The sequence below is a fragment of the Excalfactoria chinensis genome, chromosome 20 (assembly GCF_039878825.1).
Source record: "Excalfactoria chinensis isolate bCotChi1 chromosome 20, bCotChi1.hap2, whole genome shotgun sequence".
In the NCBI taxonomy this organism is placed as follows: Eukaryota; Metazoa; Chordata; class Aves; order Galliformes; family Phasianidae; genus Excalfactoria; species Excalfactoria chinensis.
The window spans coordinates 2765382-2775354 of record NC_092844.1 but is presented as its reverse complement, the minus strand read 5'-3'; the positions used below and the strand labels follow the sequence as shown (position 1 = coordinate 2775354).

At 43.9% G+C, this 9973-nt stretch overlaps 1 long non-coding RNA gene across 1 annotated transcript; it reads right to left on the bottom strand.

The window, feature by feature from the left end:
• Nucleotides 1-284: 284 nt before the first annotated feature.
• On the bottom strand, nt 285-9787 carry LOC140261212 (uncharacterized). Its single transcript, XR_011905676.1, has 3 exons — nt 9373-9787; nt 6104-6335; nt 285-4112 (listed from the first exon to the last, which is right to left on the bottom strand). It is a non-coding gene; the product is annotated as an uncharacterized lncRNA (long non-coding RNA).
• Nucleotides 9788-9973: the final 186 nt, after the last annotated feature.

The following is a 9973-nucleotide window of genomic DNA, read 5'->3' as shown; positions in this document are numbered from 1 at the left end:
TTATGAACCCTCCAGCACACACAGTTAATTAGGGAAAATATCCTTTCTAGCAATTTAAATGATTTTGGCATTTTCAGGAGGGCACATGTAATATTCAAATTACTTCCACTCTGCGCTGCCTTGTCTTGCCTGGCTCATCTTCCCAGGTGAATTTGTAGTCTCTGAAATGCTCTAATTTCCCACACAAGCCATGTCAAATATAATTTTGGTGCAAAGTTAGTAATTATACGTAACATCAGTCTGATGTTAAAAACACTGAAAAATTTAGCAAGAAGAGACGAATAGAGAGACACAAGTCTGAGACCAACGAACGAAAGGCGTGCGGCCCCCTTAGTATTTGTGCTCTTTAATTAATAATAGCATGTTTTCAGGAACTGAAAGGATGTGTTTCCCGAACTGACTGGAATTCACTTATGTCCCAATTACACTGTCTCAGCAAAGAACTTTGGTCAGATCTCACTGAAGAGCTACAGCTAAACCAGAAGTAAAATCCAGGCTCCCCACTGACGTCCATCACAATCACAAGGAGAAGTGAAAGAGCAGAAATCTCAGCCTGGGGTTCAAACCCACAGATTAGATTGTCTCCTCCTCCGCCACCTCTGCTGCAAAACCTCTCTGGAAGGAGTCAGATTTGCATCAGTGAGTCATCAAGGGTATGGATATGTATTAGAATATGTGTAATTATAACTGCTGGCCCCAAAGTATTGGGCAAACAGTTTAACAGACTTGTTCCTTGGCTCCAAAGAGAAGAATTAACATGAAGACTGAATTATCTGACCCTATAATCAGCTCTTCCCCAAGGATGCCTGGTCTGCCTATTTAAAGGAGCGTCTCAGCTCTGCTTGCTTTTTGACACCATTATTCCAGTACTCTGGCTATCAGTCAATTCCGGCTGAGAAACCCTGAATTAACCCATTCTGCTCTAAAACTCGCATCTGCTGGAACTTCTGGGAACCACTGAGCAACTTATTCTGAACTTCTTGTTCCCAGTAATCCATTCATAGTGTTAATATATTGTGGAAGGGAATAGTCAACTATTTAATCACTGCTGCAACAGTAGTTGCTGGCTCATAGGAGAACCTGGACCCCAGCATGTAAGAAAAACTTAATTTTGATCCCAAGCATGTCATGAAAATAGTGTCAGGAACCATAGTATGTATGGAACCATGTGTGTAAATTCAGGGTATCCAAGAGTTTGACTCCAATGGATCAAGTGAAAACTGTTGAATAGAGGCTGTTGTTTTTAGGTGCACAAGGTCTTGCAAAAACAGATTAAGTCTCAAAACTGAAGCTCCTAAACATATACAGATTCTGCTGTTATCATACACTACCTTACACACGCTTGCATGCAGGAATTCAAAAGCGAGTCTTGAATTTCAGTCTCATTAGTGTTTACCATTTCACACCCCTCTCCTACTTCAATCCCACATTACAGAAAAGGATGAGATCTCTTGTTTTGGAGAATGAACATTCCTGGCTTTGTAGCTCACTCCATCTACTGCCTTCAAAGCAGTTCCAATTTCTCATACCCTTTTTCACTCTCTTGAGCTTGTGCTGCTCATTTAACAATGGCTGGCTGTGCATAAATACATCACGCTCAGACCATATGGGCTAAAGAAACCCAGAAACTTTCACGATAGCTTTGTGAAGAGATGAAAGAAGATCTATGTATCTTCAAGCAAGAAATGAGCAGGACTGGCTTACGGACACTGGCCCTGCCCATTGGCTAGAACATAGGAAGGCACATTCATACACTAAGTAAAGAACCATGCAAGTAAATGTAAGCAATATGGAGAATATATTTAGTTGCTGATCTTGGATATCTGGCCTTGGCACTGCTGGTTCTGACACAAATTTCCTACCTCACTATTTAGTTGCTCGCTCTGTCCACTCTGAGTTACCACATGCTGCTCACCAGGTACACTCACAGCCCACATCTCACTGAGCTCCACAAGGCAGTTTTACTGAATACATTCCAGCCATGACAAAATGTGAGCATGTTCTTCATCAAATGCCTCCTGCTACTGCCCCAGCTGTGTCAAAATACTACAACACCAACAGGCACATCAGAAATAACCCTACTCTCCAAAATGCCCTTTACTTCAGCTTATGTAACTGTCCTGCTTTACCTAGGAGTCACACAAGCATTCTAGTGGCACAAATACAAGTGCAGAATACAGGCATGAATAAGCTTGGAAAACCTGTATGGATACAGAACCACAACCTCAGGAGACTCGTCACAAACATCTCAAATCCAGGTTGAGCACAATGGGTCCAATTCAGCACGGTCACAGTCTCTGTCCAAAGCAGGAATGGCAGGACACCATACCAATACTGTAAGAATCTCATACTCTAGCACTGGGACTTTATTCTCAATATATCTGTGGTGCTTTGTGCCTTATATTAACAGGTCCCAAAATTTGCTTTTTAAAGGTAAAAATCTTCAGAGTATCTGCATGACTTCATACTTTGGCACATTATCTGTTGATAAACAGTGCAAGGCTGAGTTTCAAAATGCCCTCAAGACCCTCAGCTAAAAGCAGCTTTGCAAATGTGAACTGTGATTCTGCAAGGCTTCTCCTTCTTGGTTTTAAACAATATGCAAGACACGGAAGAACAGGAAAAAAGATGACGTGACCTGCAAGTTCCTGAGTACTGAGCAGCTCTCCTTGCCATTCTGAGTCAGATCTACCTCTGTATCCAGTGGCAGGCCAGGATGTGCAGAGGTAGCTGGACGAATAAACAGTTCCTTCACTGCCATGGCAATGGTGCAAACACACTGGAAGACGATGCGCCAAAGGAAATTGTCATAAATCACCAATTGGTCAATTCTGTTTAGTTTCCAAGCAAAGGTTATGCAAGCTGGTAGGAAAGTGACTCACCAAGGAACCAATTTTCATTTTCTTCAGGAAAATAAAACTTTTTTTTTTCTGAAGCTACAGCTGTGTCTTGCAGATTTAGTCTTCTCTCAACTTCAGACCTTTCTCCTTCACCGGCCTGAAAGACTTTCACAGAACTCCGCTATTCCCAGTGTAGTTTAAATTCCACCAGGATATTAGGAACAAAGGGCAAGACAACATCCAAGTGCTCAGATTATTTTCATGTGTTTCTTAGGAAATAGCCAGACCCAGCCTGGAGAAGCTTCCTCTCTTTTGCAGGTAATCCTTATCAAGCATTCTGCAGGGTGACTGCAAGGTGAGCTAAGAACATGGGATATGTTTCCAGAGACCACGCTCTGCTGTCCCACTACATCTTCCAGCTAGGAAACAATATTTACAAACATGCAGGATTTCTTACTGTTCCACTGATGCACTGGGATAGCTTTCCCCTCTTGCAAACACAGAAATGCCTATGATGCTCATGCCTGTGAACTCATTCAGCTTGTGACCAAGACACCAAGTTGGGAACTTTCTAACCTCCCCTTCATAGCATGCAAAGAACATCCTATGCTAAATACCATGCAGACACCAGCAGCAGAATGAAATCCAGCTTTTTCTTTCACAGCTATTTCAGTTCTGTGGGCTATATTCATTGAAGAGCCTGGGAAAGGGGGAGGAGGAAATTCTGCTTCATCAGATGAGAAGCTGCTTCCTTGGCCTGCTTTGTAAGGTACCCATTTGACTACAGTCTCCCATGCATGGTCTGTTACTGCTTGGGGTGGCCAGCTAACAAAACTCTTCTGCAAACCTTTCTGAGTCCTGTCAACACTGCATCTCATCTGGCTTAATGTAAACCAGAAACTCACCCTCCATCCCCAGAAGGGGTCAGATACAGTTGTAAACCATGAGAGTGCTGACAGGGGCTTCAGCAATATGCTCCTGTTGTATCATTAGGTCCATATTCACTGCATCTCGTGCTCCTCCTGGATGCTATCTAGGTTCATTCTGATGCCAGAGACATTCTGCAGGCAGTCGGAGGCTTCTTCCTAATTCACACAATTACAGTATGCCCTATCCCTCCCTATAAGCTTCACATTTGCACCATGCTAGAACAGCATAAAACCATCCAGTCAAGAAAGTAGAGCATGTCCTTCATCTGTCTCACGTTTAGATGGCACAGTCGAGAATGAAACTCCTCCTGATAAGCCCTTATTGATTTGCCAGCCTTTATAGCTGATGGGGACATGCAAAAAGACAGAATTATTTTCTAGATTAAGTAGAGACCTCTTGTCTGTACCAAAGACAACAAAAGTCAGCAGAAAAACAGTGATGGATTTCAGTGGATATTGACCACAAGAGCAAGCTCTGTACGAACAGCAGAAGAGCAACAGCTTCACCCCACAAATGCTCACAACTAACAGGTAAAAGCTGGCAACAGTATCCACATGGTAAGGGGAGACAGTCCTTTAAAAATTCAGCCCATGCTGGTATCAGACCATGAGAAAGTTCCATGGCTTCCTTGTGAAACATACTGATCTCCTTTGTGCTCTTTCCCACCCAAGATAACTTGCCAAGTAACTGTTCTACCTAAGGCAGTGGTAGCAAACAGTTGGGAAAGGGATTTCACCTGTTATAAACATCCTGTGGCCCGGCACAAAATAAAGGAGACACTGATCATTGTCTTCGAAGCCTCAAAGAATGTAATGCTAGCAAAAGTTAATTCTGGACTCCTTGCTTCGAGAGTATGAAGGAAGAGAGAAAGTGCCAGGGGAGAAACTGATTTCCCGTCATTTCATTATTACCAGAATCAAATAAGCAAAAAAACCTCTCACACCAGGCTTTTATAATCATGAGATCTGGAATGAATGAATACATTGGGTCACTCTGTATGGACTTGACGTCAGAACCTTTACAGTGACATAACTTCAAACTTCTCTTGTAGAACATGGCTGTCAGAATTTGCCTTTTTCATGTAAACTTAAAAAAATAAATAAAAGGAAAACACCTCATCTAATTACAGGACTGCACTACTAGGACTTCAAGGAAGATGCCCACCCAGATCAACTGCACACTCAACACTGTCTCCTGAGGCCTGAAGACAAGATATTGTTAAGAACGAGGTCAGAATTAGGCATAGGAGAGCACTATGCAGCCATAATGAGTTGTGTTTCAGGTTTTGATACCTAAAATGGACTTCACAACACAGGTTACCATCATTCTATGTTTTAACTTTCATAGACGACTAAACTAAGACTCAGAATGAAAATAGAGTGCACCTTTAGCCAGCAGCGCTTAATCACAAGATAGGCTGTAGCCTAAGCACATGGCTAACTCAATGAGTGTGGCTGTACAATGAAGGTCCCAGCTCAAAGTCTTCCTGCTTCAGCAGGTGATGAGACAGCCAAATTTGGGACAAGTTAGTGGTTGTAACTGTGAAACAGCAGAACAGCCTACTATCCGGCTGCTGAAACCCAGCTCTGACACCCAGCCAGCCTGTTACCAGCATGATGTAATCCAGCAGCATCTCATCAACTGCTGCCACCCTCTGCCTTCCCCCACCCTCAACACTGGAGGATATGTCAGAGCAAAAACATCTCTGCATTTCTGATCTCCCTGGGGTCACATCTGTTTTGAGTCAGACCTCCCATTTGGTTCCAATCCACCGATTTCCTGCTACTGTCCATGAAAAAGAGTGCGACTCTGTGGCTTCCCCTGGGTGTAATGGTCTAATCTGTACCTTGTTGCGCACTGTAGAAGGGAGGGGGAAATCAGAGCTACTTGGGAGCAGATTTCTCTTCTCTTATGATTGTATCCTGTTCTTATGCAAAGCACCTTTATTCTTGCTAGCAATGGCAGCCCCAGATGTCCTGGTGCCCTCCCCATCTCATCCATATTTCTCCGGCCTCCTAATTGAATCCATCCCTGGCTGGGACAGGCTTTCCTCATTACGATGAGCTGGATCCAATCTACTTCCTCCCCTCCATCTCCCAGTCTTTCCTTGTGAACACAGTACAGAGCTTCTGTGAGTGGATGACTACACCAGCAAACTGTTCTTGCAGCTACTGTAACGCTGCTCAGGAGGTTAACAGAGCAGGAAAGACCCAGACAGGTACAAGGTGGTGAAGGCATCTTCTTTGCCAAGGTTCTGGCTAAAGTCAAGGCACACTTTAGACCTTAGAAATAATACCTAGTTATTATAATATATGGCTTTTAAAGCCACTTACCTAAAACATCAGTCTTGCAGTTGGTGAAGTAGCCCAAGAATTCTCAGAAGACCAGTGGCAGAATGCAGGAGTTTCACGGGTCTCTTCCATCTTCATCCAACATATCACTCATGAAGTGACACTTTCTTCCTGTAGCAGACCGGTGCCTCTGAGCAAAGCTTCTCCTGTGCCTTGAACGAGGTAGGGCAGCACGAACAGAACAAATTCTTGTTTTTCACCCTTTATGCACTCCCTGAAAATCACAACAGAATTCAGTCCCTTTAACTTTTGTCCTTTGGCACATTACCTGAGATAGCACAACACAGATTACCCTATATAATACACACAGACACCCAAGATTTCTTTGAATGCTCTAATTAAGGAAGAAGGAGCAATGCTATAGTAGTTACCGTGAAGTTACATTAGCCTGGGCAGAGCATTACATTATTTGTTGGCTTTGGTAACTTAACTGGCTTGTTTACAGCTAGCTAGCTTATCATTACATGGTACTGTATTAGTGTGCGCAGGCACAGCCATGACTGACTTCAAGCAGAGTATGCTGAGGCACAAAGACTTAGATGTACTGACTTCCAGGCAAGTTCTCAAGAGTGTTGCAAGGAGAACTGCAAACTTCCCAAGCAACACCACTTTAACTACTAATCCACACTCTTCCACTGCAATAAGCGTATCTGGATTTCATCAGAGCCTTGATATCATTTAATAAAAAAGAAAAACAACTGAATCTTTGGGGAAAAAAAGCATCCAGGACACAGTCTCTGATCTAGAGGCTTTCCCTACACCTTTGGTAGTAAAAGATGCTGCTATTATTGTCACTGGAAAAGATCTAAAGGCAGTAGTACAAGCATTGATCTATAGGGCAAATTCATGTTTGTTATGCAATAATTCGGATCCAAGAGGAATTCCATATGCGACCTCCCCTCTAGTGACTAGAAGTTCCCACCTTGGCAGTGATCCTGGAGTCCTATGCCTACAGGCTCAGCAGCATGCAAAGGGAGGGTGGACGCTGGAGGAGTAATGGGATCGTCAGCCGCCGAGGCTGCTGCTTGGCACGCCGACAATGTTTGTTTGCACCTCTTTGAAGATGAGAGATGAAAGTGGCGCCCACATGGGCTGCCTTTGATTAGCTTCTTATTTTTAACATTGCAGCTGCGATTATTTTTCTTTTTCTTGAAGCATTTCTTCCCCAGCACTAGAAACTCTGAGGTTCCCTTCTCTAGGGAGGTTCAACTTCAAGGAAACATAACAAAGAGAAGTGTGAATGTAAAGGAGACTGGACAACTCGGGGCCAAGGGGGATTTATGTCATTTTATTTTTAATTTTACTTCCATTTTTCCCCCAATCCCCCGTCCTCTGCGGGTCCCAGAAAGAAAATACTTGTTTACTTCTTTTTTTAATAGGGAAAATAAATGAGTCCTGGGATTGTACAGAGCTGTCATGAAGAGGAAAGTGTCTAATGGTTCAATTCCCAGCTCTGTCACTGAACCACTCTGGGACTCGGGGAAAAGTCAGTTCGCCCATCTGTAAAATGGGATTTATAATGCGTTGCCTCTCGTGGGTATCAAAGGAGTACAAGCACCACTGATGGAATGCTTCATGCACCTTGGATAGAAGGGGCAATAGCCCTGTGAAGTGCTGTCCTTAATAGATGCTTAGAGGAGTTTCCTTCACTGTGGTACTTATCTGACCACAGCAGCTGAGTGCCTCACAGCTACTGATGGATTTTATTCTATTACCTCTCTGCATTGTAGGATTGTTGCATAGGAGAACAAGGCAAATTGAATGAAATGGGCAGTCACAAAGAGAATCTGTGGCAAAGCCAGGCACTAATCCTGTATATCCTACATTTCTGCCACATCCATTAGATCTTCCTCATAGCTGAGCAAATCTCAATCTGGAGGCATGGGGAAAAGTCTCCTTCCCTTCTTCTACGCCTGCTAGTCATGCTATGGCTCTCTACCTACTGCCTAAGGAGCAAACAGTCTGAAGAGGGAGTTAATGTTTGTTGCATGTTACTTTATTTCCTATGACAGCATTTGTTTGTTTTTCTCACATTCGATTGAACATTATTTTATCCAGGAATTTGGTCAGATGTTAATCCAGTTACCTGCAGTGGATGCTCTAGCTTTAATGACATAACACCTACAGAATAGCAAGATAAACATTTTCCTTATTTTCAGGATCAATTTACAAAGACACTAAAGAGCTACGCATACAAACAACATCAAGAAGAAGCTGCCAGTAATAAGTACTTGCAGAACACAGCTTCACAAAGCCTGACCACTCATAGTAGCTCAACTTCGGTTAGAGGGCATTATAAAATGTGCCGAGAAGAACCTGATGGCAACAACATTAACAGGAGAAAAATCCAGAATGGGGAGAAAAGGAACAGCCAAGAAGGATAAATAACATCAGGTTCTTGATACTCGTGTTCTTATTTCTCTATTTTATCTATCAATACATTTTCAGCTAAAGAAGGATGGGAGCACACGGCTTGAGTAAGAAACTGCTGCATGTCTACACAAATCCAACCAACTCTGAAAGCAAAACGCTTCCACCAAAGTACCCACTAAGCTCTCTACAATACATTTCAGCCCACCATGACTCAGTGCAGCCCTGGCACAGCCCCAAAAAGCCTGCACTAATCCAGTCAGTGTATACAGCTCACATCAGTCTTGTCACTGCTCTGAGATTTCACCTGCTTGCAAAAAAACAAGGTGCACAGTTGTCCCAGCCCAGAACACTGCCCAGAGAGCAGCCCAACTACATCTTCATCAACATAGCCTACCCCAAGCAATAAGCCAGCCCTATGGGCTACTTGCACGATACTCTGAAAAGATTACTTGTACAAGATAGCTTGTAAAATATCTCAACTTTATATTCACCCCCAGAGAGGTAACACGTTCCAGCCCAACTCCCTCCAGCCTCTCTGACTCCAGAACATTAAATTAACCCCCTGCCAAATTTACTACAAGCCATCTGACCATACCATTTAGCCACTGTAAAGACAAAATCTATATCTAGCTGCAGCCAGGAAAGCAGGCAACTCTGTTGAAAACCTATTTATATCACTCAAGGAGATCAATGGAGAGCCCAGGCCTGGAGGCCAGTGACCTTGGATTGACACAAAACTTAAAGGAAAAAATTAATGGAATCAGCTCATAAGACCACGGCTGTTATGTACTGAGCATTCAGAGCCTGCCCGACAGCATGCTGATTAAGTAAACACGCTTAAGTACAGATAGAGTTTTGGAAATGGAGTAAATACTCACCTGCTGCTGGTCCAGGAGCACAGCACAGAGCTGCTTCTGCAAGGAGCCCAATGGCTGCCGACCCAGCTGGTTCCTCACACTAACACGGCTCTCTGTCCCAGACCTGTTGGGACACCAGGAGGAGCATTTGCAGAACTCTGTCCTTAGGATGTCCTGAAGTGAAGCTCCAGTAAGTTTCTCCACAGCTGCCTCCAGAAGGTGCTCCCTCAGAGACCTCTGTGAGGAAAGCTCTGAGGAGCCGACAGAAGAAAACCAGCCAAAAATAAATAAATAAGTAAAAATAAAAAGCCGTCTATAGTGGGCTGCAGGCTACACGTGCTGAGAAAGAGGCTTTTCAGATCTAGGATGTCTCAGTTTTGCCCTAGCCCTGCCACAGCAACCCCAACAAGGACCTGCAACCAGCCCCCAAGATGGCCTCTAGCAATCCCAAAATGGCGGCCGGGGGAGGGAAGTTCGTGCTCCTTTGTTAGTGGGACAGCCGTGCAGGTGATGAGTCCAGGTGGTGCTGCACAGGCAATTAGAGCAGGGTCCTTCACCACTAACGAGGCCCCACAGTGGCACAGCAACCCTGCTGGGCTGGCTAAAAAAGGCAAGAAGCCCC